Here is a 17,316-nt window from a genome sequence, read left to right as displayed (position 1 = left end):
AGCATTTCTTGCTCAATTTTATCCAACTTTTTCTACAGCAAGTTACAGTGGATCAGTATATTTGATTTGGGAGAAATGAAGTAACAGCTGCCCAAACTGAGCTTGAGCACTCCTGAATTTTGAGGGTGTTCAAATCTGGAAGGCAGGTGCTAGATTCCCTTTCTGAATATTAGCTAAATCTGGAAAGGAAAAGTCAATTTCTGCTTCCATGGCTCAGAAGTGGAAATCCTCCTACGTGCCTGGTACTGTATCTAAAGCTGCCCAGGTCCAGTAGAGCCTCCCCTCCCTTACTTTTCATTTTAAATTCTAGTGGGATCCACGTACCTCCCTTGCTAGGCTTCAGATAGAGAGGGGCACTGTCCATTTAGTCCACCCAATTCTTTCTTTGGGGGCTGCAAGGTGAGGTCACACCAGTATCCCTAATCCAGTCTGGGAATGTCTTCTGAAGGGGATATCTGGGCCAAAGCCTTCTACTCCTTGGGCATACTTGTTCCCCATTCACAGTGCCACCCCGCTCTAGCAGTGAGCTCTCCATTCACAGCAAGCTGCAGCATGAGGTTTCAGCTACCATACTCCCTCCCCCTCCCTTTCCTGTTGATAGCGGCCAAGGGAATGCTGGGAAATGTAGTTCTTTCCCTGCTCCAGGGCTGGCTCTATAGGCAGGGAGCTAACCAAGGAACTACAGCTCCCAGGGCCCCCTGTTGGTTCTCAGCTCCCTGGCTGGATCCCTGCCGGCTGCCGCCCCTACAAATGGGCTGCCCCAAGCACCTGCTTGCTTTGCTGGTGCCTAGAGCCGCCCCTGCTCATAACTTTTGTGGTCCCTTAACCTAATAGGCAACAATTTATACCATTTACTTTTATAACAGCTTAAGGAAGAGCCTTTGACAAGTGAACCATATTCTTCATTCTTGAAGAGCAAAATAGAGGAAATATAGAAATTGTTAAGATTTCACTAGTCTCCATCATGGCATGATGTTGCTCTTCAGCATTTCCTTTTAAACTAAAAGCACTTTTTAAAATGGAATGTTGGTCTATAGCTTTATAATTTGCTAAGTAAATATTATGAACAAAAGTACCTGCTAGGACTTGATTTAGTCTTATGTGGCCTAACAGAAGGGATTTTTCCCCTCTGTATCTCCGGATTGTTTATCTTTTCTCAGGCTGCTTCTACAAACACAACATTGCAATGGCATAACAAGTTCCAAAACTGGACTGTGTTTACTTCTCATTGCATGACCACCCACAATTTCAATCCATTGATTTGCCATAAATTGCAGGACATCTTCTGCATCCCTACGAGCCAACACATTATGGGAGTTCTCATGGACTTGTTTTAAATGACAAAAATTAAGCAAACTTGTAAGATTTTGTAATGCTCCATCAGTGCATAAGGAACCTCTCTGGCAAACAGGGATGTGGTCTGGGAAAGAAACACTGATGGTAGCAAAATGTCCAGAGATTAATCAAAGGGGAGATTAAGCAGATTTTTATTTTGGAAACTAGCCTAAGAATCCAAAATCAACCATAGTGAGTTATTCTCTTCCTTAATCTCCTTTCCACAGAAGAAACCTCTCTCTTTTCCTTTATTTGCTGCCAGTGGCTAGCAAGGAAGTTAAACTGTATTGCTCCTTCCCCCTCTGTCCTGTGTTAATCTAAGTTAAATTTTAATCATCCATATTTTTAGATGATAGTGTTGGCTCATGCCCTGAAATATAAATATTTATTTCCCTTCCCTTATTTACTATGATCATCTACATATTTGTGTTTCTTACTTAGACTGAACAGGCCAGATGAGATTTAAGGGTTTTTAAACAGATCTGGTTGAAATTGGCATTAAAACTTTTTTTAAATGTAAAAAAAAAGTTTGCAGGGATTTTGATAAAAAGTTTCAAGAAAAAAAGTATTTTTTTTTTAAATTCAGAATTGCGGGGAAAAAATCCCACTTCCTTTTCTTGGCCCCCCTCACCCTTTTCACTTTTGTTTCCAATTGACCAGAAAAAGGGGGAAAACCCAGACAATTCCAAACACTTTTGTTTCCTTTTTGAAAAATAAAAATTCCTAAAAAAGTCATTAAAATTTTTGATCAAAAACTGTTAATTGTTTTCTGAAACAGAAAGAAGATCCCATATAATATATATGTTAATATATTCTGCAAAACTGTTCATTCATTAAAGAGAAGGGATTACTCCTTATATATTACAGTTTCCCTGCATTCCCTGGAACATGCAGGATCTACTTTGGGCCTTAATAAATAACTAAATAAATAGACTGCTGCACTGATATGCAGTATAATGTGTAAAATATGCATCAACTCTCAAGATATGCATATCTTCATTTCATAAATGCATATAACAATAATAAATAAAGAACACAAACTGTTAAACCACCTGCTAAATTTCCTAGGTCATCACTACCCTTAATCAGCACTTTCTTTTCTATTGCAGAAAATGGGCAAATCCATTATGCGTGTCACTCCACTGTCTTCAATGGGTGTATTCCACGGATAAATTTGGCCCTATTACTTTTATGAGAGTTTTTAGGCCCCAGGGTTTGCTTAACTCGAAAGCACATGATGTGGTGGGAAGGTGGCCTAATTCCCCAGGGCCTTCAATTTTGGTTACAGAGAAAGATGCTGTTGAATTACTGCTCTTCCCAGGCTTGGTTGATGGTGAAAAGGTAGGGAAGAGAAATGATGGGCTGAATTTAGCTGTGTTATACATAATGCAAGTTACATGTCAGGGGTAAATTGGATTCCCTCTTATAACTTCATTTAGTTTTAAGTGGGTATAATTTACATGCCAAAGGAGAGAAAAGAGGGTGGTATAGAAAGAAAACTAACTAGCAGCAGGGTACAACCTATAGCAGTCTACATCCACTGCAGTATGTAAGTTACACAAGTTTACAATCATTTTCTAATCCATTAACACCTGCATGCATCTTCCAGGATGATCAGACCCCTAACCGGCAAGTTGCATCTTCTGAATTGGGCCCAAAGATCAATGGGAGATACTCCTGTTTAACATGCTAGCTCTGGACGGAAGCCAATCACACTAAGTAAGGGTTCAGGTGGAGTTAGAACAGTGGAGTTAAAAATGAAAATAAACATCGAGATGTGGCTTTGGGCAGCCCCTGTTCCAAGCGCCTATCTTTGTGCAATTCTCTTGGCTTTTCAGTGAGTACTATTTCCATTCCAAAGCATAGGGAAATGCCAGACATTTGCTGAAAAGTTTTGCAATGGAAAAGAATAAAAGTGAGTAATGAGTCTATTTTAAAAGTGCTTTGACTGACCTCACCAATGTTAGTACAGTGTAGATGAGTTGCCATCTTGTCAGGAATCCATTTGCCGTTAAATTCACTGAAGCATGAAAATTCAGTCTCTTGGAGGCTCTGTGTATTAAATGGACAAACCACAGATGATTTGAATCAAGTGTGCCAACATGTTTGAGAATCTGACTGGAAAGAAAAGAAGAAATCATGGAGGGAGTGTTTGATTGAGGAAGCAGCAGTGGAGAGAGAGTGAAACTTTTCAAGAGTGATCTCTCATGTAAAAGTTTGTTGCAACGTTCACTGCAGAGTACATTCTCCTATAACTGCAGCACTCTCCATATTCTATGGACTACTTTAAAAATCTCAGCAGAGTTACACTTTCTACCATATGCCCAGATTCTTATCTCAGTTGCACTGATAGAAATCAAATTCACAAATATAAATACTCAGCACAAAGACAGACACACAAGTCCCTTAGTTTTGGAAAGCTTGTATTTTGCACATCATAATTTAAATCTCTCTGATTCTAAAGCAAAGATGATGGTTTCAGTATAATGCCTGATGCATTTTTAGTCCATTTCAACAAAAACAAAACCACCCAATTAATTTAGGCCAATTAGAATTTTCTGCTAAAAGAACAAAGAGACTGATTGTACTGCCGAAGAGCTGATGCAGTCAATATTGACAATCTGCATATATAGGAAGTTCCAGCCCTTATCTATAAAACTGAGGGCTACTCAGTTTTCATTCCTACATACTATGTACGCACTGAATTAGAACAAGTGAAAAAACATTAGTTTTACCTTTCCAAGAACCACTATTTATCTCTTTAAGGGACGATCTTCTCCTACAGACTATCCAAAACTTTTCCACTAACATCATCTTCCACTCACTCTGCTCATGCCACATTCCTTCCTCCTCACTCTTTGAGGCTCTTCACTGGGTTTTTGTCTTTTACTGCATCAAATTCAGTTTCTTCATCCCCATCCTCAAGATCCTACATGATCTTGCCCATACCTAAAGTTCTGATCTTGGCTCTACCTTCTCCACCGCTCTCTCCCTTCTCTCCTCCTAACTGCACCTTTTTGGCTTCATCCTGACAGATGTTGAAATCAATTGGATTTGAGGGTTCTCAATAGTTCTCAGAGTCAGGCCTTCCAATTTCAGCGTCATGTTTCTATCATGGTGTCACCAATACCTGGAACTTTAACTCCCGGTTTCTTGTTAGCTAACCACTCTCTCTCTCCTCCTTAGAACTCATTTCTTCTAGAAATCCTTCCCACCTTGCTCTCTTCACCTATAATCTCTTCAGAACCTCCCATAACTGAATGTTTTGTCCTATGTTTTACCTTTGGTTTGGTCTAATTTGTCTGAGAGGGTAAACTCTTCATGGCCATTACTGCATATATGTAAAGACCAATATAGGAGTGTGATGGAAAGAGTCTAATTGACTTCAGTGGGTTTTGGATCAGGTCCCAAATGAAGGAAAAAAGAAAAAATGAAGTATGTTGCTGATTACTGGTTTCTTTTAGTTTCTATTTAGCCGATTGTTTTTCTAAGTACTGTGCAGAACCAATAAGTTCAGGAACACCCATATATTCACATATTTTGCTGCAAACTATAATTGCAGAGATAATATTTTGTCAAATGGCAGATGCTCTGAGGTGCTCTAGGAGATGATCATACTAAACTAGCATTAGAAGGAAGACAGACTGTTACGGCATGCATGCTCACCTCTAGAGTGCCCCCTTGTTTCAGCATTGGCGTCACCAGGCACAGCCCCTGTGGCACAGTGTGGAGCGGTAGGTGTGTCCTTGCCTCAGTTTCCCCTTTTTGGCTACCAGTAAGTTCAATGAGGCTTATATATTGTGAATGGTGCCCCTTCAGAGATTAGTTTATTTAAGCAAAGGGCAAACAGACATGCAAACAAGTCTTCATCTCCAGTGTCCTAGCTCTAGCTCATTCCCTGTTGTTGCAATATATTAAAATACAGTAACCAGACACATTAGCAGAGCCTTTCATAATAGACTGGGTGCCTGACCCCTTCAGGGGCCAGCTACCCTGTGACAGACTAACTGAAACTTTTCTTCTTTGCCCTGCAAAGAAAGAACTGATTTTTTTCAGAGAATATGCAAAATTGCTTTTATGAATAATGCATTTTTTCCCCGAGATTTTGGACTGTCGTGGCTTTCATTTTAAATATTTACTGCCCTTGTCTTATAAGAGTTGGAGAGACTCCGGTAAAGATTTTTCTCCAGGTTAATTTCCTCCAGTAACTATGGCACACATCATGAAACTGAATAAGATGGGTCTGATACACAGCCCAGTGTAGCCAATAGGTCAATTCCATTGAATTCAATGGACTTTGGATGCAACCCTACATTAGAAATATGTCCTCTAGGAAAAAAGGAATGTAATCGACTTTCCCAATTTTACTTTCCTGAGCTCAAGTTAATTTTCATAATAATAAATAACAATAAATCCTCCTCCAAAAATGTAGAACCTCCACTCCACAAATGTTCATTCCTTAGAGCAGCAGTTCTCAAACTTCATTGCATCGCGACCCCCTGTGGACATCAAAAATTACTACATAACCCCAGGATGGGGGACCAAAGCCTGAGCCCACCTGAGCCCTGCTGCCCCGGCGAGGGGAGGGGTCAAAGCCAAAGCCTGAGCCGCATCCCCTGCGAGGGGGGGCGGGGCAAAGCCAAGGGCTTCAGCCCCAGGCAGGGGGCCAGTAACCTGAGTCCCAGGCTGAAGCCGAAGCCTGTGCCCTGCAGTCCAGGGCTGAAGTCCTCGGGCTTCAGCTTTGGCCTTGGGTGGGTGTGGGCTCAGGCTTTGGCTTCAGTCCCAGGCACCAGCAAGTCTGGCGACCCCATTAAAACAGAGTTGCGACTTTGGTGTCCTGACCCACATTTGAGAACTGCTGCCTGAGAGTAATGGCATTTATCCCCATTGAAACGTTTCAGTAACAAATAAAGTCCCACAGAAACAGTAAGTTTTATGAACAAGAAAGAAAAATTCAGTCCCCTGGGAAAGGGAAATGTTTACATTGCAAAAGAGTTGCACGTTTATTACAGTAGCTTTAGCTGTTCTTATCGGGACGAGACATCGCTGCCTTAATGGATCCTTCACCCTTGTCTGGTTTTGTTCTTTTTTTCTTTTTCTTTCTGAAATTGAAGTTTGTTTCAGATCCTACAGCATATTAAGACTTCCAACGCTGGTGGCGTTTTAAGAAATATAATCTGCATTACTATATCCTTAAAACAGCCATACAGATTATTTTTATTAATTTGTAAAATTAAACCATTGATCCTGGGATGACACTTTGTATCCTAAACTTTAGGGGTGGAGTAGATTTTTTTATGGCTGTTATTAATCAGTTTATAATGGAAACACTAATGGACCCTTAAAAATGGCTGTACAAGCAGCCCTATAAATGTGTCTCAGCTTCTGGTGGCTCATAATACATAAAGGGAATAAAATGTACAGGCAGCATGTTAGCATGAGATATCCCCAAACACTCAGTCTGGTATTGGTTCTGAAAATGTTAGGACTTTCTAGAATATTTTTACAGCAGTTTATAAATAAAGATTGTTTTGTTTCTATGTAGAGAGATGGACGGGAATCAAGCTCCCTTCTCCTAAAAGTCTGGGGAAGTTTGGATCCAGATGTTATAAAATAGGCACATCAAAGCATGTGCTGTTGGTTTTCCATTTCCAAACTTCTACCCCTCAGTATATATGCTAAAGGAGGGCCAGATTCTTTCCTACACCATAACTTCAGGTGGCACACAGAGGGCAATAAAGGCTGGGGAATACAAGGTGACACCAGCAGATCCTGCAACAAGTGCCATCTTGGCTGATGTCAGGGATTAAACTGCAGACCTCTGGAGCTGAAAGCACAAGTCTCTACACCTTGAAATAAGATCCAGGCTCCCCAGCTAGGAACTGTAACTGAGTGAAAAGTTGGCTGGCTAGGGTTATGATGAACTGTTTTCTTCTGTTTCAGTTCATGCTTTGAGTTTTAGGGTCAAATGATTCTGAATAACTCTGAGCAAAAAAGTCAATCAAAAATCATTGTTTCACATGGTTTCCATAAAAAATAATCATAATCCAAGAATCTGTTCCTGCCTCCTCAAGAAATGTTTAACATCTTGAGGAGAGGATTTACACCAAGGCATGAAATACAAACACACACACACACCCAGAACTTGTTGGACATTTTCAGACACAGCTGTTTTTCATCTAAACATTTCATGGGAATGAAATTGAAATCGGAAAAGATTTCTGAAGTCCAGGATGGAAATAGTGGTCAAAACCAGATAGAGACAGATAGTCTCACCCCAGAATAGCACAGTGGTTAGGGCCCTCACCTAGGATGTGGGAAAGCCAGGTTCAGCTCTCTGCCTTGCCTGATTCAGACCAGTGATGTGGACCTGGTCTCCCATATCCCAGGCGAGAGCCCCAAACACCTGGCTATTGGCTAGTCTGGGGGGAGTTCTCTCTTTCTTCCTTATTGAAGTTGTTCCATTTTGTATAAATAATTAAATATTACTGGGCGAGGGCGAGACTATATCCTAGTGCTTAGAGCAGCCACCTGGCATGTGGGAGACCCATGGGCTCTCTGTAAAAACCTTTGAAAGGTTTCAGTTTCATCCCAAGCAAACTAGGACAATTTTTTAAACCAAAATTTCCATGAGACAGGAAAACGTTTCCTGCCCAGCTCTACTGCCATTTGGTTTGTTCTCATCTTATGTCTTCATGGAACTGGCAAGGTTGGTTTCCTCCCCTTCTCATTTCTCTTGGAAAAACCCTTTGGAGAGCAAGGGTTTCTGTTTCCTGATTCAGCAGCAGTAGGGGAGGGAAAAGCTCCTGCTGATGTTACTGTACTGCCCTTATTAACATCTGGAGCATGCTGCACGTTCTACTGGGGAAGATTTCCAGGTTGATTTTGGTGGTGGGGAGCAGGGCTAACTTGGCTACAACCTTCCTCTGAATACAACATATTGGGCAGCTGGCAAGCCAACTTTCCCCTGAAAAAACTCAGGGGACAGCCAGTAATTCATTGCAAAGACCTCAGAAGGTTTTTTTGCAGGTCACAGCACTTCTCTTTAAAGGTAGATGAGGGCAAGTCTCTGTTACACACAGCTGTGAACCCCCGGAGAGAAAATGGGTGGCCAGAACTTAGAATTTGGAATCAGATTTACCAGAATCTGGCATGAATTCAAGCAGGTTTTATTTGGTTTGGTTATCAAAGGCAGGCACAGCTCAACTCACTCCACACCTTTCCCCAGTTTGTAGGCCCTCTGTGTTCTAATAAGCTACAGAATGTCTTATTACAGTATTTCAGTACTGGCCTGTCCAGGATGAATGCAATGCACCACACAACAGCCAGGAGTTTTACCTTGCTCTGTCCCATACTTAATCATTCCAATACAGTAATATTCCATGTGATGACTGCATGCCTTCAGACCTTACACAGGTAGAATCCCCACTGACTTCAGTTACGTTAATGGATGTTATGCTGCAAGATTGTCCTTTAGTGACGTTCCTAGTGTTATTGTTCTTCTAAAACTTATTACTGTCTGCAGCTCCTTTGCACTCATTTCAATTGGCTGATTAGTCAGTGGTGAGTGATGTATGGCAGCAGTAGCTAATGGTTATGGAGAGCAGTGAGCTAAGCTTGAAGGGGCTTGTTTGAAAGAATTTTGAGCACTGGCAAACAGCTGTCAGAAGCTCTCACTTGTACTAGAATGCTATATGCAAGTCCTTGTATACTGAAAGGAGAAAAACATTTCTTAGTTTAAAAACCAAAGTATTTTGTTAAGCAACTGTATTTATCCACACTTTCCAAAGTATCACATTACACATCCCTTTCTAGAATATTCTGAACCCTTAGACCACCTACGTTTACCAGCCAGTACAAAATTTAGGAGAAGGACAGTATAGAAAAATGGAATGTACTTTAATTTTGAAGACATGATATTTTACATTTTGTGTGTTTATGCATATGTACAGACACACACGTTTTATAGGCAGGGCTGGTAATGTGTGTTAAGGTTGCCTACACTTTCCATGATAAGTCCCTGTTTTCAGCAGCTTATAACTTTGCAAAATATTACCCTTGTGAGTTGAAATTTTCCAAGCCAGGTGTCTGTCTCAGGCTCAATTGTGTTTGAAAAACAATTCACCCATTTCTGAGAACGAGGCTAGGGAAAATATGTTGATTTGCCAATGTTAAATAACTCTGGTGATGTTTTCTTTGTGAAGCTCCAGCACCCCCATTCTTTGGAGTAGAGGCTTGAAATTTGGCAAAGGGGGTGGCCTTTGCCTCAGGTTTCTTTCGCTGTTCCTGTGAAAATTTGCCCACATTATAAGACTTTGAAAACTTGCAGTTTGCACATGCTCAGTAGAGGCTTGCTAGATCTTCACAGCTAAAATCTAAAAAGAGCCCATCAACATCAGGCATGCTGCTGCCTGGTGGAGGACTTTCTCTGCAATTACAGTCTGGGCTGCTACAGACTGTGGCAGGAACAGGCACTGGAACTGACTGGGATCCTATCTCTCTTGTGTTTTCAATGATCCTACCCTCTCACCCTCCCCCCACCCCACTAGTCCCAGGCAGCATGGAGGTGGAAGCTGCTGATTCAAATGAAGAGGGGGCAAGATCCATACTGGAAATTGTGGGGAATAAAGTGGGACAAGGATTCTGGTAAGTGGGGCCTGGGACTGGAGGCTGGTAGGGGGTGGGAAAATGGGACTGACTGTGCAATAAGATTAGGGGCTAGGGAGAGGCAGAGAAGAGTAGAATTGGTTGGGTAACAAGCCTGGGAGCCAGGAAGGGAAATGAGGGAGGGACTGGAGCCAATTGGTGGGATGGGGAAGACTCAGATTGGGCAAGGAGACTGGGACTGGAGACCAGTGGGATGTGGTGAAGGAGTTTGAGGAAGGGGAGACAAATCTGGTGAGAAGCCACAGTGTGGAGGAAGAGTTGGCATTGACTGGGTAAAGATACTGGGACAAGGAGCCGAGAAGAGGCTGGGGAAAAAGACAGATTGGAGGAGGAGCCTGGAGAAGGAAATTGGGACTGGGAGAAAGTGGGGATAGGGAACAATCAGTGGGCAGAGGTGGTGACTGGAGGCTAGTAGTGGAGAGACGACAGATCAGGTGAGGAACTGGGAGGGGGAAGGTGGAACTGGGACTGACTGAGCAATGAGACTGGAATGAAACACCTGAGGAATGCAGATTGGGACAGCCTAGGTAAGGAGAATGGGACTGGGACAAGGAGTCAGAGATAGGGAAGAGACAGAACTGGGACTGCAACATATTGGAGGGGATGGGCCTAAGGGGTTAAATTTGGGCTAAGGTCAGAAGGGTCTATGCCCATTAAAGGACACTTTTCTTCCAGAGCAGGGAATGGAACCCAAGATTCATTAATCTCACCATTCCTCTGCTGTCAGCAAATAGCTGTGGAACTCACTGGAAAAGTGAATGTCTCATCCCCCTTTAGTGCTGGTCCACATAGAGGGTGACAACCTACAATTGCTATCAGCGACTCTGTTAGCGCAAGTGGCAGGGGACTGTGTGGTGGGATTGTGCTGGACCTGAGTTGTGATTAAGCTCCATATCCTGGCTCTTGTATAAACACTGTTGTGCCCAACATGATTGTGTAACCTCACTAAAGGACAATCTTGCAGCATAAGTCCATTAAATGATTTGATAAAGGGAAGAATTCCCATGTGCCTAACGTCTCCAGTGTGGTGCTGGATACATTTATTCTAGAAGAAATATTAATCACGAAAAATTGAAACTTCAGACAATATAAGCCTGGCTCTGTATGTTCCTGGAGCTGTTCTCCAAGACAAGTGAAATAAGATGTCCTGAAGCCATCCAGTCTTAGTCACATTCTGATACTTATCAAGCAATAAGGGCTTTCTCTCCCCCCTGCCTTCCTTCCAGTCCTGTTTAAATGCATCATCCACTAATCTTGATGAGCTGCAGCCTTCTGCCAGCACCAACATGAATTTCCACTGACTAGTGCAGCTCTATACATTTCATGAAGGGAACCTAACTGACTTAATAAAGGATATTCCAAACCTCCTTTGAATAATATCTGCCCAGGTTTTAAAAGCCAAAGGAATAGCCAGAAAGGACAGAAATAGGCTAGCACGGTGGCTCCAGTTAGCAGGGCTCATGTATCATTTAGATCCCTTGTCGGGGGAGGGGATTGGGAATTAACTAAAACAGAATGGGTAAGATCTGGAATTTGACCTTCTTGATGAGATCACACTTCTTTTTGATGAGAATAGCAGGCAAAGAAGGTTGGATGATGAAGACTGCAGCCTTCTGCAAACCCAAAGATTGTATTAGAAGGAGGGAAGGGACTAGGAATTAATTAGAATAAATGTACTAAGCAGAAATAGACGAGACAGGAATAATACACTGAATGGAAAACACTTGAACTATCCTAATAAAATAAATATGAATTTGATGGTAACAAGAAGAGAGTAGGAAGTCCTATTAAGCATTTAACTTTAACCTAAAGACCTTTCATCTTAATAACTTGTTTCAACTGACTACTGATCATAAGATCACTTTTACGCGCATGCTAGTAAACCATTTATTGCCCAGATATAAAATGTTTCCTCTGTTTGTATCTCCCAGATATTAAAATTGACAGTAAATTACATTTGCCTCTTTTTTTAAAATAACAAAAATGGACATCAAATTGTACTGTAGCAGTGGTATAACGGAGTGCAAAATAGCAGAGTTAAATATGCTAGAAGATTCAGTTTTCCATAATTATAATTATAAAAAATCTATATTAGAATTGCACTTATTTCAGCTAAAATATGCAGAATATTATTCTAAATCCATGCCCTGTGTACTTTCTAGTGTTAGCAATTTACCCAGTGACCTCTAAACCTCCACACCTCTCCTAAATCACTGCACACCAATTGGGACATTTACAATTGTACCATTCTCCATAGGGGAGGGTACAAAACCCTCCCCCCCCAAATGTCTCCACCTCCTCATACAGTGACAAGCATAGTTTACCAGGCATGCAAGGGTTAAAACGTGCTTCTCCCAGAAGGGTGCGACATAACATTTTGGACTCCAATTATTTCCATTTCTTTATATTATTGGTAGAAGTTCCTAAGGAGGGCTGTATATGCAAAATTTGATTTTTCAGCACCTAAATGTTTTATTGATTGATAAGTGAGTTTAAACTTGTTATCCCTTATCAAAAGTCCAAGTAAATAGCCATGTAACATTTGTGGCCAGGAAAAGGCTATGTGACCCATCTACATTCATTCACCTGATTATAAAATCTTTGCACACAGTAATGTATCTTGTCAGTGGCCAACCCTCTTTGCATTTGTTTATTGCAGCAAATTCTATTGGCGCCATTCCACGTGTTAATTACACTCCACATTTTTTTCCAGACTTCATGTCTGTTCCTTTCCTGGTTTCAGTTTGTTCTCTCCAGTTTTTCAGCTTGATTCCTGATAACGACCACCATGAAAGCCATATATTTAGGAGTGACGTCATCTCTGGCCAGAATCTACTTACAGCGACAGTATAGGATTTGCTGGGATTAACACTAGAGAAAAGAACATCCACATTGTTCGGTGAAGAATACAGCATATATGGTTATTGGGCTTATGTATGCATGGTGCTCCAGGTCCGTCTCTACCCTGATACCTTTTTCATGGAGTCACAGCCATAATGTTAAGTTTTCCATTCCATACTAAGCCCTATTTTTAACTCTTCCTGATTTTCCCAGGGAGACAACTTTTGGCAAGGTAACTCATGCTTAATCTTAGGCCCAAAATTACTTTGGAGAAAGTCTGAAGCTACTCAGCCAAGTCATTTGAGTCATAGGGTTTTGAAAAAATACCATGTTTTTGTCTCTTCAAAAAGGGGTTACTGCATTAGCTACTTTTGGCAAAGTCTGATAAAAGCAGTTACAATTATTACACCTTTACTTATGAATTATATGGTGATGTAAACTTAGCACTATTACAAACCCACGCCTTACCACTTCATAGTTCTAACAGCTGAGGGTCATGCTCCATCTTGATTTATACTCTGTGCCACCCCACTGATTTTAGTGGGGTTGCATAGGTGGACGTCAGCACGGAATTTGGCTTGGAGTATTTATTCATGTCCACTGCATAGGTAAGTATATGTAATTTAAAGGTCTGCATACTTAAACAGTGAAACTATAAATAGTAAAAGGTAGGTTTTTTCCCCAGTGATAATAAGCAAGAAGAGTTGAAACATTCAAAAACACGAACACAATAAGCTTAAAAACACTCCACCATGCTAATGAAGTCAGAACAGGTTATTTCAGCTTTAACCACTGCAATTAAATATGCCTACTATATTGTACCAGACTTGAGACTGAAATGTTACAGCAGTACCTTGTCCTTCATGATAGCGCTGAATCCTCTTAATCCAGATCCTTCAGTAGAGGTCTTCTTCCCTGTTAAGAGGAATTCACAATTAACATATTGCGCCGTTTTAATAGAAGAGTCATGTGACTGGATAGATGAATGGAATTGGCAGTGTTTGCACTAGGAACAATCAGCTGGCTGTTCAGTGTCAATTAAGTGCACAGAATTGTCTTTCCAAGCATCGCTCTCCATCTTTGGGATCACCCGTCTCTGACATTCTGGCCCACATCTGATGTTATTTATTTGCATTATTGTAGTGCATAGAGGCCAGAGCCCCAATGTGCTAGGTGCTATACAAATATAAAACAGACAGTCTCTGCCCCAAAGAGCTTGCAGTCTATGTGTAAAATTATAGACCAACGATGCATAAAACAGACAAACGGGGGAGCACAGGGAAACAATGAAATTAGACTGATAACAGGAAAAGCAGCCATCACATGGCACCTGCTGTCCAACCATTGCCAAGTTTTTTGTAGCAGTTTCACAGCAGAGAATGAATTAGGAATATTCTTCATTTATTCCATAACTGTGAACAGCAAAAGTCATCAGAAAATTGGCTTGTTGGATTACTGCTTATATCAGATTCAGACTTACCAGAAATGATTTTTTTTGCCCTCCCATTAGTTTTCCAGGAGAAAATAGACAGTAAGGGTAAAATATGCACACATGGAGCTTAATTCTCCATTGTCCTGCAACTTGCACAGTTATTTGTATCAGTGCAAAGTGGGTGCAAAATATTGCCCTTTCTGATTTGCCATTTTACACCCACTTTGCACTGATATTTAGGGCTGCATGCGGGGCATGGAAGTGGAGAAGCAGGCAGCTAGAATTTAACAGATTCCTGTTTTTCTGACAGCCATGAGAATTTGGTTGCAAGTCAGTCACTGCTTGTCCAGCTGAATAACTCTTCCTCTTCAGGATGTTGGTTTCTAGAATATGGTTTTGGGGGCCAGTATTTTAAGAGAAATCGCATCTATGGGAACAAAAAATATCCTGTTCAGTAACCCACTGTTCAAAGAAAGAAGTTCTCCAGACTTCATTTTTTATAGGATCCCAACTATGCAGAGGTTAAGGTTCTTTGCCTTGCTCATCATACCAGCCATTCTTCTCATGAGTGACTTGTTATCCCTTATCAGCTGCCTGATGATTCTGTCAGAGTCACCGTGCATGTTATTCAGTCCAAAGACTCTGACCTAGAATTTTTGCAGCTGTCTGGAAAGTGTTTCATCTTTCTTATTACAATTATGGAGGAGAAAAACATTCCTCTGGCTTGCTTGGGTTTCGGATAGTGTCTCCTGCTTGGGTAAGAGTTTACAGGAACAATATTTTGCAAGATTTGCTTTTACAACATTTGTTTGCTCTCCGACCCAAAGTTTTTCAATCAAAATTACATCATATCTTGCAGCTCTCTTTGCAAATAATGAAAGGGTCATACCTCCCTGGCTGGTACACAGATTCTACATAGACACTGCTGTACTTTCCAATATTGTGTGTGTGTTTATACACACACACAGAATTAATGTCATGGCCAGAAAGTGAGAATGAAATATTTTTTTAATAGCTCAGTGGTTTGAGCATTGGCCTGCTAAACCTAGGGTTGTGAGTTCAATCCTTGAGGGGGCCATTTAGGGAACTGGGGTAAAAAAATCTGTCTGGGGATTGGTCCTGCTTTGAGCTGGGGGTTGGACTAGATGATCTCCTGAGGTCCCTTCCAACCCTGATATTCTATGATTCTAAGACAATAAATATTCCTTTAAAAGCTTTCAGTAGCCTATTGTTTACCTTCACATGCTGTTGCTGCTCATCGTAGTAGATACACTGAGCATTGAGGAGACAGATCACTTCTTGTTTCATCATGGCTTCACAGCTACCTTTCCCTGCCAAACTCTGTGTTCAGTCTCCTCAGGAAAATTTTACATTTTGGAGGGCTCTCTTTGAGGAACGAGGGAGCAGGCTAATTACTCCTCTCCTATGCAGAAGTGATTATTAGGATTCTCACAATCCAGATTTTCCAGACTGATCCAGGTTACATGAATCTTAAATCACCCATTTATGTAAATATTTTCCATGCTGCACAAAATATACATATACTAGATTTTAAATTCATTTTCTGAGTTTGGCTGCTTCCTAGCCCGATTTGATGGATGGAATCCCTATTATTTTTTAACATTGGGAGCTAGAATGAGGTAGTTTTATCCTTTAGAAAAAGTTATTTTGAGATTGCTACTGAAAGGAATCTATAGATGGGATTTACATCATTACTTGACTTTATTAATTTAAAAGGTAAGTAAACAAGAAGCTGGAAGCCTATTTTGTCTGCTAATGCCAGACATAGTACAAATACATTTTTAAGTTATAAATACAGCAGAAATACTATTGAGTAGTTCCCAAAAGAAAGGAAAATTTACTTTGGCTTTAAAGTAAACCCTACAGTAAATGGCTTCAGTCATTCCCTGTTCACTTATTGGCTCTTGCAGAAGCTAAGCACCACATTCGACTCAGCAGCAGAAGGCAAAGCCATATTATTTATCTGTACATACAGAAACGATCTTTGTCCATAAAACTGTACTAAAGGATCCAAATCACAATAAATAATCGTTTAGTTGCCCTTCCCTGTCCATCTCACAGTGTGAGACACTAAAAAACTTTTTCTTGCAGCTGACATGCAGAATGCAGTTGCTTTCATTCCTGGCAATGATTCATCTGCTACAAAATTCCCAAGAGGACGAAATATACTGCAGTGGAATTAAAGGTTACCAGCACAATTGAAAAGTGCATCTTCAGGGTAGAAATACTGCACTCCATGACTTTCTGAGGCCGGAGCAGAGACATTGTGTGTTTTGGAGGTTGAGCCCATCTTCCTCAACAAATTCTTTGCAGCTTTTTGAAGCACTATGGTAAGAACTGGTGATCTGCTTGTAACCTGTGCGCTCTTAATCCTGCAGTTAGTATTTCAAGTCCTCAGGCAAGTACACTGCAAAGGAAACTGAATTGGGGAGAAATAGCATTGACAAATTAAAGCTTGTCTGAAATGACAGGTACACAAAGGAGAGATTTGAGAATCCAATTACTTTCTCATAATGGACAAGTTCATTCATTGGCAAATCTCTCTCATCTCAGCACAAAAATAGCCTGTTACAGACATGTACACGGCATGTGTCAACCTGTATACCTAATGACACTTCTATGTCTACAGCAGCCTAATCTCCTCTCAGAGAATATGTCTAACTCCCATTGACAGTTATGGGGGTGTCTACAGTTAATACTGTCACAAATTCACAGTTGTGAGTTTGCATCATGCTGCAGATAATGGCCTCTTTTCATTATGGTGATGGGGAAAGAATCCAAATTCTCATGCATAAGAAACACTGGCTAGCAGTACTGGGCCTATCCTAAATGAACAGTCCGGAGCCTGCCCATTGTAGCTGAGGGAAGTGATTTACTTACACACTAGCCTGTTAATTCATTAAAATATTATTTGTGCCTATGAGTGAAATGTTGCAAATGTTGCTTTGCTGCTATCACTACAACAATAACACCTTTCACACAGAATTACCTGTTCTGAATGTTATCATTCTATATGCACA

At 41.0% G+C, this 17,316-nt stretch overlaps 1 long non-coding RNA gene across 1 annotated transcript in view; it reads right to left on the bottom strand.

The window, feature by feature from the left end:
* The window catches only part of LOC112105349, a 108,837-nt gene that overhangs the window by 32,285 nt on the left and 59,236 nt on the right, over positions 1 to 17,316 (bottom strand). The window contains exon 2 of the long non-coding RNA XR_002908007.2: positions 13,697 to 13,758. This is a non-coding gene — a long non-coding RNA (uncharacterized LOC112105349). The remainder of the gene's footprint in view (positions 1 to 13,696; positions 13,759 to 17,316) is intronic.

Source organism: Terrapene carolina, unplaced genomic scaffold (genome assembly GCF_002925995.2).
Source record: "Terrapene carolina triunguis isolate 2854851 unplaced genomic scaffold, T_m_triunguis-2.0 Scaffold62, whole genome shotgun sequence".
NCBI classification, from domain to species: domain Eukaryota; kingdom Metazoa; phylum Chordata; order Testudines; family Emydidae; genus Terrapene; species Terrapene triunguis.
The sequence above is the reverse complement of the archived record's forward strand: the minus strand, read 5'-3'. Positions and strand labels throughout refer to the sequence as shown.